This window comes from Salminus brasiliensis, chromosome 18 (genome assembly GCF_030463535.1).
Source record: "Salminus brasiliensis chromosome 18, fSalBra1.hap2, whole genome shotgun sequence".
Classification (NCBI taxonomy): domain Eukaryota; kingdom Metazoa; phylum Chordata; class Actinopteri; order Characiformes; family Bryconidae; genus Salminus; species Salminus brasiliensis.
Genome location: NC_132895.1, coordinates 12,431,596 through 12,448,602, shown reverse-complemented (window position 1 = coordinate 12,448,602; position 17,007 = coordinate 12,431,596).

Here is a 17,007-nt window from a genome sequence, read left to right as displayed (position 1 = left end):
AGAGTCTAGCATTATTTAAAGCATCCAAAACCTGGTTTGGTAAATCAGAGCTTAACTGTGTTAAATCAGGTGAGCTGGTGATGAAACTGAACAAATCTATCAAAGCTATTGCTGATGATATCCAGGAGAAATCTGGAACCTTTGCTCTCCAAACAAGCTCACAAGATCCCAATTACTTTTTTTAATGAGAAATTCTTGTTATTTTTTTACAGTATTTATGTTTACCTGCATCTGTTCTAATGGGATCTGTAGTTTCTACAGTAATAGCTCATCTACTGCAAAAATAAATTGTTTTAAAAACGTGTCCATGTGTCTAAAACATCTGCACAGTGCTGTATGTCCTCATATCGTAAATGTGTTTCTATCATTTATTATTATTTTTTAGAATCACCAATGAAAAATTTGTTAAAATTAATCCATGGCATCACTGCAGCTTTTATCACTAAATTGTGAATCAGAGAACTTTTAGCTGGGCTTAATCTACAGCCACAGTCGTTCTTCTACAAATTTCAATGGTTTCATTAAAGTGACTGAGTTGCTCAGTGCATTTGTACTCTATTGCTCTTCTTTATTTTGGAGGACACCTGCAAAGGCAGACGGCCAAAGCAGTGGGCTGGTTAAGACGGGGTTGGGGGGCGGAACTCTTCTTAGCTAAGGAACACTGAGCTCTTTTTCCCTATGACTCCCATCTGTTGAGTGCTTATTGTGTGTAAAGTGTTACAGCTGCAAAGGAGCAGTCCTACATTCTGCCCAGAAAAGCCTTTTTAGCATATTCAAACCTCCTCAGCCTATTATGCCTCTACTGTTACCAGGCCCTAATTTATTCATTGGCTTTTGCCTGAAACCCAGGCATACTCTCACTGTTTAAAACTTCACCCATTACCCCTCCCCCGGATTTACTCCTTACTCCAGCATATCTGCCCCCCCACCTCTCTTTCTCTCTCCCTCTCCCTAAAAATGTCTCCAAAGTACTGCTTCCGGGTGGACCAGACATCTGTTTCTTGCACCCGCCCAGTGATTCTCTGATCACATCCTGCTTGGGAATTGTTCACCCGTTCGCTCTGCTTTTGTGGCCAATTTCATGCCATGTACAACTTTGTGTTCCTGTCCTTCATGAAGCTGTCAGCCGCATAAAAGTGGCCCTGCCCGAGGTCGCGCTATGAGTGGTGGGAATGGGACGTCAGCAGTGCTGCTTGGAGGGAGCCCACCCACAGTCCTTTGCTTGGCGGGGGCTTTAATTTGACTTCAATTTTTATTATGCAGGACCCCCGAGGAGAAAACACTTTTACAAGGCTCCGTAAAGCCCCTTTTAATAATGGGGCTGAGCGAGCAAAGAATAGGGCCGCCACTGCTGTTTGACCGCTCATGGCATGCCCTAATAAAGTGCGCTATTCATCCCTGCTCCCTTTCACTGAGTCACTATGGGGAGAATTTAGGGTAGGGTGCTTATGTATGGAGTGCCAGGGAAAGCCGGCGCAATAGATTTAATGGATCTCTTGATTCATGCACACATATCTTAAGATGGCTTTTCTCTCGCCACTTCCTTTGCCTCTTTTCCCTCCCTGGTGCTTTTGTGCAGGACCTGCTGGCGGTGAGATTATGACTGAGGGTCTAGTTTGAAATGGTGCGCCAAAGTGCAACAGTGACAATGAAACCCGACTCGATGTGTTTCTGCAAGCCTTACTGCAAATACATGTAGTAAAAAAATTATATATTGTTGCTTTCACACAAAAAAACTTTGCATCTCCAAAATGGCAACTTTACAGGAGAAGAAAAAAACATCTTAACTTTTAATGGAAGGCAATGTGAAAATAAATAAATAAATAAAAATGTAAGACATTTTGGAGCATTTCTGTTGGTTCATTCATTTGATAGAATGTAAAGAACAAGCCAGATTTATATCAAAAGGTAAATACCATAAATACAGCATTTATATATCAAATATATCTATAAATATATTTGATGTATAAATGCTGTATTTATGGTATTTACCTTTGTCATATAAATGCTGTATTTATGGTATTTATTTTTTGATATAATATGAATAATATAAATTCTGAATATTTGCATGTTTTTATATATTTCAGAAATACTTAAAATGTTTGTTTAATAAAATAATAGGTAGATGGTTTTTAGCTGTAATATAAATCTTGCTTATTTAAAGTTCAGAAGTAAACAAACTAATTTTCAATCATTTTTTATCTCCTGTGACTATAAAATGTTTTAATATAAAAACTAATAATATAATTATTTTACTTCCTTCTGATTCTTAAATTCCAAACCTTATCAAACCTAAAACTAAAGTCAAAAAGCTGAAGAGCATTCAAAATCAAAAGCAAATTATTCCTCATTAGCTCACTCTAATATCTCTTTGATTGTCCTGCTCTAAGATTTTTAAATAACGACACACACAAATGATATACTGTTACAAACTGCCTGAGGGGTGGTGTTAAACCAGCCAGTCAGACTTAATGCCACTAGGTGTTAACAGATTGATTCCGCTAATCTGTTCAGCTACACCAACAGTCAGCATGGGGCAGCTGAATTGTCTTAAGACAGCCTGGTGTGCTGTGTGTTAACAAATTTCACGGCCATCTGTCACGCACAGTTAAACTTTGCACAGCCATGTTTATGGGAGGGAGGGCCCCCGAGGCTGACCCAGAGAGAACCGACAGGGGAAGGGGGAGAGGATGAGTGAGAGAAGAGAAGAGAGGAGAAAAATAGAGAAGAAAGAAGATAAGAAGTAAGAACAGAAGTAGTGAGAAAACAAAAGTGAGAAAAGATGAGAAAATAGAGAAAAGGACAAGAAGAGAAAAAGAAGAGAAAAAGACGAGAGAAGAAGAGAAGAAGCAAAACCGAGCAAGACGAGACGTGATGAGCACAGGAGAGGAGAAAAGAGAAGAGGAGAGGAGAGGAGAGAGGAGAAGCTAGGTTGCTGAAGCTGTGCAGAATTGATCGTACAGCAGGCTACGTAGCCTCAAGTTCATTCAGAGCACCGCAACCACACCAGTGACTTTTCTTCCTGGCTAATTATGTGGAAACGACAAAGACAATAAAGCATCTGGTGGTCTTTCTTCAGCGTTTCAATTTTTCTCAATATTGTGACAGCCTAATGCATTGTGTCTGAGTCGCCCAACCCAGCAGGAGGCTCTCTGAAAGGCCGGGTCAGGAGAGAGCAAATAGATGAATTTATAACTTTGCCTTTTCACATTAAAGTGGCGAGATTGTTTCAGTGGGACCCACTCCGCCCCCTCCCGCTGTCCCTCCACAGAGACCAGCACCCTCTCTGAAAACATGTTTTGTCCATGCCACCCAAACTGAGTCTGGCCTTGCCTATTCGGAGAGGCCTGGGTCAGCAGTGTTGGCCAACCTCCCCTATTCCCTCAAGGCTCATGACACAGAGCCAAAGAAAGGAGAAGGGAGAGACAATCCAGATAGCTGAGCTGGGGGACTGGAACTAGTAACAAGAATGGAGGAGAGTCTAGCAGCTACCAGATTGGCATGGTTCTGTGTTTTGTAGATACATGACTCTGCATAGGGAGTAAAATTGTAAAGATCATGGTGCCAAAAGGGGTCTTTAGATTGGTGCCTTAAAAGAACCACTTTTCATTTTCTTTAACAGAAACCCTTAAACCCTCAATGCAGGGGATGTTCCTAATCACATGGATCAGACTCAAAGTTCTGCAAAAGTCTAAGATCCATGTATGCCGATATGCAGCCCCAGTACACTGAAATGGAACGTATGGCTTAGGTAGACGATTAAGCAGAAGATCTTCAGTGCTACATGTAGTTGTTGATACAGTATCAACCATCTTCTGGACTTCAGGGTTCAGAGTTTAAAATTCAAAACATCTCTGAAAGACGCTGTAAAACAATGAGCTTGGCCAAGACAGTTTAATGACAATGATCTAGTGATCTGATTTTCTCCTAATGTAAAAGCAAATGATTTGGCTGTGCATTCAGAGTGCTGAGAGACTACGGGTGGCTATGCATGCAGACATCCATTACAAAAAAAGAGAAGAGGGCAGAAGAGGGCAGTGAGAGAATCTTCCTGCACACCCGATCATATCCAAGTCATCGCTGATCTTCAAGAGCCCTCCATTTCCCCTCTTTTCCCCCTTAATTAAATGTGCACTTCATTAATGTAAATTGGGGAGCTTTAATGCCCTTGTTGAAATTCTGAAGAAAGTGCTGTGGCCTCGCGAAATGCTCCAGCATCATTGCAAATTAGATTAGGGACCAAGAAAGGCAGTAAAATTAGAATGATAATGGTTGATATGGCTGCCTGACAGGCATGACTATTCAAGGATCAATGGGACACAGAATGCCTGGTGAAGCCCACTCTTAGAGGCTGGGACCCACGTCAGCCTACAGATGTGCCTTTTGGAAGCACTTTAAATTAGTTTAATTTGGTAAATGGTAGGGATTTAGAAGCTCTTAGCCAGCCTGTAACAAGACAAGAATACATTGAAATGTTTTGCCATTCTTTTATTAGCATAAAATGGGATTGAGGTGATTTGCATTCCCAACAAGTCCACCTTTTTTCTTCATCATTTTCTCTCTGTTTTTCCTTTTTTTCTAATGTTCAAGATAGTGTTTTCATCCATTTCTCATGCCCAGCCTTTAGAATGAACCTTTTTCCCAAGCTGCTTTTCATTCTCCTTAATCCTTTTAAGGGAGGGAATGGGGGTTGATTTTATTCAAACTAATCTAATCAAACACACCAATTACAAGGTAATTTTGATTAAAAACCAATGGCTGAAAAAGGCTAAGGACATTTTATTGCAACTTAAGATTCATAGGCGTCTTTGTTCAGCAGCTCATGGCTCATCTGTCAAAAGCTTCTTAGGTGGAAGGAGAACTCAAAGAGCATGGTTTAAGCCACTCGCTCACCACAGAAAAGCCTAGAAAAAGGTTTATCCAACATATCCAAGCACCATCCTCATAACACTTTTGGCATGTGGAAGCTGGCAGGTGGAATTCAGTTTCAAATAGGCAGGCATGTATGTACTAACTGGCGCCTTTGATTCGGACCCCATTCTTCCTGTAATCTGACTTCACTGACTTAATAAGTTTACTCTCTTGGTAAACAGCACAGCAGAGGCAGCTTTTGAAGAGAAAGAAACAAAGAATGAAAGAGGGAGGGCATGGGGGGGGCTGGGGGGTATTTGGGGGGTGTCACAGGAAGTGACTTTTAACTGCTTTACTGGTTCAGCCATTTAGGAAAAGTAAAGAGAGGATTAGTGAGGAACAGCCCTGCAGAAGGGTCACATCGTTGACAAATTCACCTATGCAATTCTCATATATGATAATTTTGTTATCATTTACTCATTAGTTTAAACATTACATTTTGCAGTTTTCACATGGCAAGCATGATACTATTCAGTATTAGCTGTTTTTATATTAGCCATTAGCCAACTTTTAGTTGTGTTTAAAAGTAGGAGATCAGTTTTATTATGACTTAAAAAACATCCCTACATCCTACAGAATGCTATTTTTTATAAATATACTTTAAATGTAATGCATTATGTAATTAAATATCTAATTATGACATTACATTTCAACAGTACAGCAGATGGCAAGTAAAAACTCTAGATTCAAAGGGTTAATTATTTGGGCAAACTCCAATAATTCTGACTCAGCAGTCCTATAAGAAAGAATGCTAGTTGTAGCTGTCACATGTGTAGAATAGCAAAGCTTAACTGCCCAGAATATGTCCAATTTGACACCTTTTCCAGATGTACCCTGTCCTCCACACATAGTTTAACATCATGTGACACAGACTTAACAGAGACTAGCTACAAATGTCCAGAGATGTCCATTAATATTCCAAAGCTCATCCCATGCAGGGAGGGGTTCATAGTAGCTCATCTGTAGGGCAGCAGGTCAGTGCACAGTGCTGTAGAGTCTGCAGAAGGTGCAAATACAGATCAGCACTCTAAGAGCTTTTTATAGGGAATGAGTATGTGTCTCAATACCTGCAAGTAACCCTGATCAGACTCCAGCCTGAGGGAGTGTTAATACATGTGTACTTGCAAACACACACACACGCATATATATATATTGCATATACAGTAAATAGCTAAAGAACTATGTAAAGGTCTCACATTTAAGAATACTTTTCTGAGAATAAATAAACATTAATAGACAAAAAAGAACAAAAAAAGATAGGAACTGAGTAAATAAGGACATTTAAATAAATATTAAATATAATATAGTTCAAAGAAATCCAAACATGTTACATTTCTGAAAAGACACTCAGCAAAAGCTCTGAAAAGCCAGCAGAAAGCTAATGAGGCTCCTGCAGCCAGAGAGGATGCTCTGGAGCATGCTCTATAATTAATCAGCTTCTCCTGTGATTATGGTGTCCATCAACAAGAGGCACTGCCATTTGCACCAACTGGAAAAAGGCTTTCGATTGGATACTAAGAGGAAATGCTGGATTGATTTGTCAAGTGTTGAGAGTATTACATTGCTCCAGGTAAATGGAAATCTTTCAGTATAAATGTTAGTAGGCCAAGAACACAACTAAAGCTATGCTACTTTTAGTTCGCTTCTGTAACGTCTGCTCTCTCTCTGCTCTCTCCCTTCCTCTCCCTTGCTCTTCCTCTGGACACTATTTGGCAAGGATGCATGTCCTCCATGAAGCAGAATCAATGGTAAAAAGTGGAATTAGTCATTCTAAATCATGCAGCCATGGTCGAAGGGATGGCCTCCGAAAATCATTAGACAATCATGTATTCCTATTGATTTATTCAAAATACCTGCAGGGAAAACAGATTAAAGCGAGGGTAAAAGGAAGCTAATGCTGATTAAATGGCTCTGAGATGGGAGGTCCTCAGGGCATGTTTTTGCCCTAATCAGTAGGAAACAACACTGGTGCAATCAGCGGCCCAAGCAGGTCTATTAAGGACCCTTTACTTGACATATTTATGTATTTCGAATAATGTGCAGCACATTAAACCCAGTTTAGTCACAGCACCTTTGCATCTTGTTGTAAACATCTGACTAACAAAGCATGGACTGAACAATTCTGTGCCCCAAGAAGGGTCTTTATCGATACACTCCTAAAAATAAAGGTGAATGAAAGAATCAATTTTGTTTCCCTAAGAAAAGTTTAAACTAGTTCTTTTGAGAATTATTTTTGTGAATTTGTGAACTTCAGGAGGTGGTCTGAGGTGCATTTGAGCCACGTTATAACAGTTGGGCCATATCCATCTTTCCAAGACACATTCAACAACCAAAACTCCTCCCATTACAACAAAACACCAGTAATAATTGCTGTGCAATAAGTAAATTTGCATATTCTGACCGACAGCAATCATATTTTAATAATAACCAGAGACGCATTTGACTGCCAAGTGTAAATTCATATTATTATGTTATCAGTATACAATGCAGATACTAGTCACATGAAGTGGTCAGATGTAAATGGGGTCTTACATATGTCAGTCAAAAAAATGGTCCAGTAAAAAAAGCTAAAACTATAATAAAAAAAACAAATAAACAAATAAATAATAACCATATTCAATCAATCCAGACTGTTTATATACACAAGTGGATTCCAAGAAAACCTATAAAATGCAATATGGACCTTTAAGAGTTTGGTACAACTGTATTAATGAATTTAATCAGTTCACCATCCTCTACTTTAAAGGCAATGCTAATTAACTTTTTCACTCTTGAATGAGCCTTCAGCCTCTTTACAACCTAAAGATAATATCAATAATCAATTGCAGTTTGACCAATCAATTGTAGTCAGACTGATTAGTTCTAGATTAGTCAGAAATATTATAAATATGATTATTTCTGAATTAATTGATATATGGCTGATAAGGAGACTGACCATTGGAGCAGATCGAGATATCTCTATTAAAGACTCTGTGCTGGAGTAAGCCACTGCAGTGATACCAGTAATTACAATGTAACAATAGTGGACAGCACAGTTAAACAGTGCAACTAAAGAAAGCCTTATTGCAACACTTGTGCACTAGAGGAGAAGCAGCTTTATATTTAAACAGCTGTGTGTCAACAGTGTCTCATCTCTGGTATGAGCTCTGTCTTCAGCACTATTTAACCAAACACTCCAAATCACACAACGTTGTCTGAACCAACTAAAGCAAGTAAGGTCTTATTTGAATGCCCTCCCCTCAAAAAACTCTTCTTTTTAACACATCTTTATAAAGCCATGGGGCAAGAATAGGGCTGGGTTGGTGGGTGTAATGTTCTGCAGTAGAACCATGGTTTCAAAGGAAGTTTAATATTACATTTAAAATACATGCAATGTTTATATTGTCATGGTCAATTCAAAACCAGCCCATTTTCAGTTTTGTATTTATTTACACTTGAAATCAGCAGCCACCTTTTGTGTTGTGTGGACATTGTATCACCAGTGGACTGGAACAACAGAAAAGGACCAAAATTACTTCAGTACTTAAATGTTAGTGCATGTAACAACTACATATGCTTAATTGTTATTATTTTTGGAATATCTTATTTCATTTTTACTAAAACATTAACTGATTGTTGGTATCTGATGTCACATGTGGGTCCTTACAAAAGTGTAATGCGCTGTCCTATCAATGAAATTACTTTAATGACCATAACATTAAAAAAAAAATTTTGACCTTTTATTTTTAGGTAATTCTGCTGTCAACATTGCGACCATCTCACACCATAGACTCAAGAATGTTTGACATGCATGGTGCCTAAAACTGATTTCCAGGTTCTTCAAGTTAGGTTCCTTCTTCTAGGTTAGGTTTCTTCTTTTAGTTAGGTTCCTTCTTCTAGGTTAGGTTTCTTCTTTTAGTTAGGTTCCTTCTTCTTTTATTTTACACTCTTTAATTGTATATTTTACACTAAGGTTCTTTAAATAATACAATAGAACTCTATATGTGCAAATATTCCTGGGCACCCCTTCTAATGAATGCATTCAGCTATTTAAATGTTTCAGTAGCACCCACTGCTGAAACAGATGTGCAAATACACTACCCTAGTCAGTAGAGACAGTTGCTCTAACAATACCATTTATTTCAGAAGAAACAAATGAGCAGGTCTCCCAGTACTTTTGTCCATATAGTACATTTTTGGTTTCATAAATAATAATTATAATAGAGTAATATCAATGAAGGGATATTTAGGTTTTAAAAAGCCAATGTAAATGTTCTTTACCAATTTAAAAGGTTAACACTTTTATTTTTGAAAGTGGACACGTAAATGCCAACATAGACATTTTAAGGACCTTGTTTAAATACCTTGCTATGTTTTAGTCCTCAAAGACACCACTTGTCAGGCATCTTTCATACAGCTAACAGAGCAGCTCTTTGCATCCCTTTTAGAAAAAGAATCAAGTTCATCAAAGAGCTCAGCAGACGTCAGTACTGTCATTTACCCATTTTCCCTCCTTCATCACAAACATGCCTCTGAGCCTCACAGCAACTGAGCCCTGACAAATAAGGAGAAGGAAAAAAAGTCAATTCAACTTTGAAGAAAGCTGCAGTAACTCAAAAATCTTGTCATTTTGAATGTGTGTGGGTGTGGGTGGGTGGGTGTTAAAACAGGATTTGATCTAGCGTGGTTATGCTGAAGATCGACTCCAAGCACAGACTGCTGGTGTCAAGCCATTGCACTCAAATCAATACTTCTTCAGCACAAACACACAAAATAAAAGCTCATTCTTGGGCTTGGAGGTTCTCCTCTGTCTTTGCAATCTGCATTGATGGCAGAATTGAGCATTCAGTGAGCTCTACTAGGTGGATAATCAATGGGGCTAGGGGTGGAGATCTACTGATTTACTCTCAACTGTAGGTTCTTTAAGCATCCAAAAAGATGAGAGCATCGTTCACTGTGAATTTCAATGCACTAAACACCATCTACTCTGGATGCTGAATAGGCACTGCAAATGTAAATGAAGATGATTATATTGTAAATGAAGATGATTATATTGTAAACAATATATTGTAACTATTTCACGATGCACATGCTGCAACCGATTCTACATAGTTTTGATTCCCATCAAATTCAAGGATACTCGGCTAGTATCTAATAGTGGAATGGAAATGAATCTATGTACCTTTTCCCTGCTTCCCTGTCAGAATCCTCTTTTTAATTTGCCACTGGTGCCCTTTTGTTGACAAAGGTAAACTGATGGCAGTTAAGGAAAGCCAGCACTCAGGCTTGTTTAGATGGGGAAAAAGGTCTGTTGACCCTTCTTAGATTGAATTTAGCACCATGCAGGATAGCAGTTGTAGACATGATGGATTATTGTAATGACCACCTCTATGGCCTTTTTGTCATGTTTAAATGGCAATAAATTTAACTAGGAAGAGGGCAATTTAACAACGCAGCGCTAAGAGGGAAAAGGTGTATTTGAGTTGTAAATAAAATGCACCTCATTAGGGATGCACATATTAAGGTCTTGCTGAACTGCAGGATTCCGACTGTTAATGTTTAATCTGTATTAAAAGGGTCCATCATGGTCCACTCCATGTGTTCAACGAATCGTTACACAATGACCACACAAGTTCACAGTGTACTTATCTTGCGTGCTACAAAGTAAGTAAACCTGAGGCTGCTATTGAAAAATGCCAGAGAGACAGGTGAAAAGAAAGCCCATTGTAAACGTGATGGCTCAGTAGACAGTAATAAAATGTTAGTGAAGCAGGCTCCAGGGTGGTTAGACTGGGCTAGAGTTTGCCTTTAGCACCGTGTTTGCCTTTAGACAATTTGTCACGGAGTGGAATCAGCAGCCTTGGAAGACGGCTGATATGGAGTACGGTCTTGTGAGAAGCACCGCAGTTGTTGTCATTTAAGAGGTTGCTGGTCGATGTGTTCAGTGTGCGGAGGTATGAGCCTCCATTGGTCTTATCTCTGCCCTGCTCCATTTTAAACACCAGTGATTGAGTACTGGGGATTAGACCCTCAGGGCATCAACTCCCACACTTACTCACTCACACTCTAGCATGCACACACACAGAGACACACAAATATCCATGCCACAGTTGGAAAACTTCACATAACATGAGATTAAATGAAGAAAAGAGATGTCTCGTTTATTTGCCAAATCAACCATTAATGTTTAAAGATTGCTTCTATTGGTCCGTTCTTTATAAAATGTCCAAACATTAGACTGTTTCTACTGGTCCATTCTTTATTAAATGTTTAAACATTAGACCGTTTCTACTGGTCCATTCTTTATAAAATGTCCAAACATTAGACTGTTTCTACTGGTCCATTCTTTATTAAATGTTTAAACATTAGACCGTTTCTACTGGTCCATTCTTTATAAAATGTCCAAACATTAGACTGTTTCTACTGGTCCATTCTTTATTAAATGTTTAAACATTAGACCGTTTCTACTGGTCCATTCTTTATTAAATGTTTAAACATTAGACCGTTTCTACTGGTCCATTCTTTATTAAATGTTTAAACATTAGACCGTTTCTACTGGGCCTTTCCTCAGTTGGAAAACGGTACCAACTTCACTTAACATGAGAATAAATTAAGAGATTTCTTGTTGATTTATTTTATATAATGAAAAAATGTGTGCCATTAATTTTTAAAGGGTCCAAATTGTACATTATAGTTGGGTTTGTTTACAAGTTTAATTACACAGCAGGCATAACCTGACAGAAATTACAGGAAAATTAAGAAATATATATATTTTTTACAAATAGCAAGGCATGCTATTGTATATTGGCCTTTGATGGTGTGCCAATGCAGAGAGGCTGGCTGATGACAAAGAAAGTGAATGAGTGAGACAGGTTCATCTATTTGGTGATGGACAGTCTATAACAGCATGTAAATGAAGTAGTCTGTGCCAACACAGCAGCACTTTCTCTTTATCATGAATAAATATTGGTGGTTCTCACCATCGTGTTGCATTCCATGCTACTTGTTGCTACACTCAGGTCTTTATAAAAGTGGCCAAACGTCGGAGAAGGGAGGGATCCTTTTATCAAAGAACAGGTTAGGTGGTAAACACCAAGTCATTAACCTATGACCCTAATGAATTTGAGGCCAGGGAAGCACCGCCTCGCCATCTGATTGTTTGGGAAAGGGATTCCCAGGAGCTCTGGAGGTGTCAAGTAAAAATGTTGTCATTTTAAAGATCTGAGTCCAACACCAACACTGACAGTTGTTAACTTGCATACATTTCCATTCGCAACTGCTAATACACTCCAGGAAAGCTGTTTTCTAGAAAGGAAGAAAGTATTATCGCTGACATAAACCTTTGCAACTGTACAATTCTACAACTTTATCATTCTAAAATGTAAATTCTATAAACTAACTGTCGATTTATCTTTACAGCAGGTTTAATGTTAATGTTAAAGTTAATGTAACAAGTTCATTCCAAATTTGGATAATTTCTATTGGTCCATTCCTCATGAAATTTTCAAACATTAGACCATTTCTATTGGTCGATTCATTATGACATACTGACATAATATAAAAGGCAGCTGTTTTTTTGTGGGGGGAATCTGAAAAAATGGAGCGATGAGGTTTCGCATAACAGTGATGACATCTTTCAGGAAAGGTTTAGAAATGACCCACTGGAACAGCCTATGATCTCTTTCATAGAGAAAATTTCAGGCATGTTCCGACACAAAACGAGAGCAAAAGCAGGAGGCAGCGACACACTCTACTAGAACATGATGAGACAATAACCAGTACGACTGTGTGAGGAGCCGTGAGATTGCTAGGTGTGACCTAAACGGGCAGACATTTTCAGGAGCTGATTTGAAGCAGTGTCTCTGGTGACAGAGCGCTGTCTCCTTCGCGCTTTGGTATAAATGGTTCTACTGTCAGGGGGGAATGGGTGGAATAAACTTCACTCTCCAATCCCCAGGCCCATTTAAACAGCAGATGAAAAAGTGGACAGACAGGCAATACATGTTACTCCTCCTTCATTCAGCTCTCGGCAGCTGATAAACAAAACAGCAAATATCCAGTGCATTTTTGACAGCCACTTTTCACCTGTCACTCCACATAAAGTGACAAGCATGGACTTTACACACACACACACACACACCCACCACTCTCATTCGCTATGTTTCTGACAACAGTTTCCCCAATGAGCTTTTATTTCCCTCTCTGCATAGCCACTTTCTATGTCTCTCTCTCTCACTCTCTCTCTCTTTCTTTCTCTCTCTCGCGCCACTCTCTCTCTCTCATTCTTTCTCTCATACACACACAGCATTGATTCCAGTAAGCTGCTGAAAATAATTATTGCATTAAAGGAGCAGTAATCATTATTTAGAACATGATTAAATATGTCTCCATCTATTGACTTCGGGGGCTGTGTGATTTATGCATTTGTTTAGTCAATAGTCTGATGTAAATGATGTAATTAATTATAGACAGTAGGTGTCAGGTCATTGATGAAGGGAGCGCAGCATGTCGCTCTTCTGTGTGTGACAGATGTAAAAAGATGGATATGAGTGGTTCAGGGAATTCTTCCGTCCCCAAATCTATTTCTTCTTCTCTCCTGCAATCCCTTGTTTCTTCTCCCTCTTTTATTCTCTTCATATCCAGCCTTTTTTCTCGCTCTCTTTTTAATGCTTGCCATCACAAGCGATATGAGTCCGTCAATGCGCTTGTTCATCATTCATCTCATCAAATTGAGATCGGAATGGACGGTGCGGTTCAGCTCTCCGAACCGAAATGGCAGAGATGGAGAAGCGGACACGGAGGAGCAGGCAGTCACCAGAGGGGAGGGATTTTTCATTTACAGCTGTGTAAAAATTAATGTATTTAAAATGAAGCTAGATGTGCACGCTGAGATCACACATCTGTTCCAGCAGTTCCTCCTCTCCTCTGCTGTGTTATGTAGCAATCAGAGAATATAAAGTCAGCGGTACAAGATATATTCCAGGTAGTCTGCCACACAAGTGTCTCTGAAACACAACTGAATGTCATGTCTTTTACAAAGACTACAATTAACAATTCAGCAGACCAATCATTCACTCTTTGTTTGAGAGTGATGCCATAGGATAACTTTAAAAACCTTTCAAGGGGTAGTAATTTAAAGGGCTTGTATTATGAAAAGATACGCTTGTCTCTACTGTCTGAAATAAAGACAGTATGCAAACATTGTCCAATGTTCAAAAAGTGCCATTTACTTCATACAGTGCATTTATGGAAATAAGCTGTAAAATGGTCCATTATTCATCTAGTGTTCTTTGTGATGTCATTTTAGGTGCTATAAAAAAAATATTTTTTGTGAAAGGAATACACTATATATTCAAATGTTTGTGGACACGTCTTTTAATAAATGCATTTAGCTACTCTACCATTGCTAACACAGATGTGCAAATGCACACAAACAGCTAGTCTAGTCCCTATAGAGAAGTACTGCCAATAGAATAAGACTCTCTGGAGCAAATAAGCATTAACCTATTGGCACCGAACCAAATATCAATGCCAAATGCGGGCTAGAAGGGTATAAACCCCCCCCCCCCCCCCCCCCCCCCCCCCAACATTGAGTTGTGGAGGTGGGGTGGTGATCATCCAACATTCTGACCTTATTGATGCTTTTGTGACTGAATGCAATCAAATACTCACAGCAATACTCCAAAATCTAGTAGAAAGCCTTCTTACTTGGATAGTATAGATGGTTACTCCAACAAAAGCAGGTTCAACTCTTTTTAATACCCTTGATTTCAGAATAAACAATGAACGAGCAGGTGTCTCAATACTTTTGTCTATATAGTGTATATGTGTGAAGAACCTTTTAAATGTTTAAAACATTTAAAAGAAGTCAATGTTTAGGTTCATTGTCAATTTAAAAGGTTCTTCACACTCACCGCTTGTTTACAAACATGGGTCTTCTATGGCATACCTCAAAGCTCCCTTGTTTTTAAAAGTGTAAGGTAGCCAGTCAGAAGAGAGGTCATTTACACACACATATATATAGAGAGAGGGAGGTTGGACAATGCTCAGGAAAAACAATTTTCTAATGTGATGAAACATCATGTCTACAGCATGTGCTATTGTATCTCATCACAGACAATAACTACAACATTTATCCCAGATTTAATTAAAGAACACAAAACCCAGTGACTCAAAAAGCACAGCACACTGACCTGTAATACGTCTATGGAGTTTCTGTTCTTATTCTAAATACAGGGACATATGACTAAAGCAAAAAAACAACACTTATGGGTTCTTTAAGAAACCAAAAGTGGTTCTTCTACACCATCAATCCAAAGGACTCTTTTTGCACTTTTGTTTTGAGGGGAATAAGAGTGCAAGTCATCCTCAGCCCACTGTTTGAAGGATTAAGTGCTATTGGAAAATTGAGTTTGTACACACCCACCCGCCTCCGACAGCAGAGAAGAAGTGTCATCCCCAAGCATCACGTGTGCCTCCTCATCCCTCCCCGAAGCTCTCTCCAGACCGCTTCATGACTATCTCCCTCTCTGAAGGATCATTCGGTCAGTGCTTGGTCTCACTGGGAGGTCAGAGGTCACATGGAGTCCCTCGTCAAGCTCAAGAGAAGTAATTTCCATTTTAATGTTGCACTCCTAATCTATCAAAGATGCAATGTACAAGACACAAAGGCATTAAGTGATCTTCATATATCACTGAGCCCTTGTGCTTTCACTCCTATAATTGTCGCTATTGCTCTCCATATCTCACTATCTATTGCCCCCAGTGCAATAACAGTACTACTGGGCCATAGCTGTCAGCCTCTGAGGAGGCCGGAATTTGTAGGATGTTTCCATTCGCATCTCGTGTGCTGCTCACCGCTGGGAGACTGGAAGAAGTTAACCCCATCCACTTAGCTGTGTGTCAATAATCTGCTCATTTGGGATTTCTCTAATGGATCTATATCCTACTAAGATGTTATTCACTGACCCAAACCATTATTGTCATCTGAATAACAATGTCACTATGACTGCTAGGATCATAAACATGTAAAGATAATAAAAAAAGTTATGACATACAGTTTTACTCATTTTAATAGGAATGTTCAGTTGCATAGCAAAATTACATACATATAGTACTGTGCAAAAGTTTAAGGCAGTCAGGAAAAGTGTTTAGAACATTGTCCCTGCAATAATTGTGTGTGTGTGTTTGTGTGTGTGTTTGTAAATGTGTGTTTGTGTGTGTGTGTAAAAGTGTATATATGCAGGATATATAAACAGAGCTGTGTAAAGGTATAATTATTAATGATTGTGGGTTTTCGCGTTTCATTGTGAGCATTATTTGCATCACTATCATTCAATAACAGGTTTGGATTTCAGCTAATCAACACTTTATTATGTTAAATGTTTAACATTTTGTGTAGAAAATGTAAAAATCACAAAACACAAAAGCACCAACCTTTTTTTTGCATTAGACTGTTTTAGCCAGCATTACACATTTCTTTTTATTAAACGACATCCAAATGCTCATACAGACACAAAATGACCAAGACCTCAGATAAGAGGCGCTGAAAGGCATATTAAATACTGTGTTTCACAACATAAGAAGCTATTGAGGATTATATGCAGAGTGTATGTTTTGAGTGCAATCAGTGTAGTAGAAAACCGCTACGAGCCCATCTGGATCACGGTCAAGCTGTGCCGCTGTACACGCCGTGTCTGGGTGACTGCTCGCCTGGCCGGCTGCGCACCATCATTTTTCCCTGTCAGAGACGCTGGGGGTGGAATTTGCGGAGGAACCCCACCGTGGAATGTTTATATTTCATAAACAAAATGATGTTTTCACCATTGGCTGCGATGGGTGGTTCCAGTTGCTGAATCCCCCCCCAATGCTTGACGTAGATTATTAATGCGCTCCAGTAACTGTTAATTTCACTTTGGGGGAATGATTTATGGGCAGGCTAAGAAGAGAGGCATAATCTAATTGAGATCAGAATAGCTGTTTCTCGCATATTCACAGCACTACCTTCCAGATGGGGCACTATGATTAATGCCTAATGAGCAAATAATCCATGAAATTAATAAAAACAATTCTTCAACAACATGCCTCACTTTAGAAGGAACAAATAAATAAAGAACG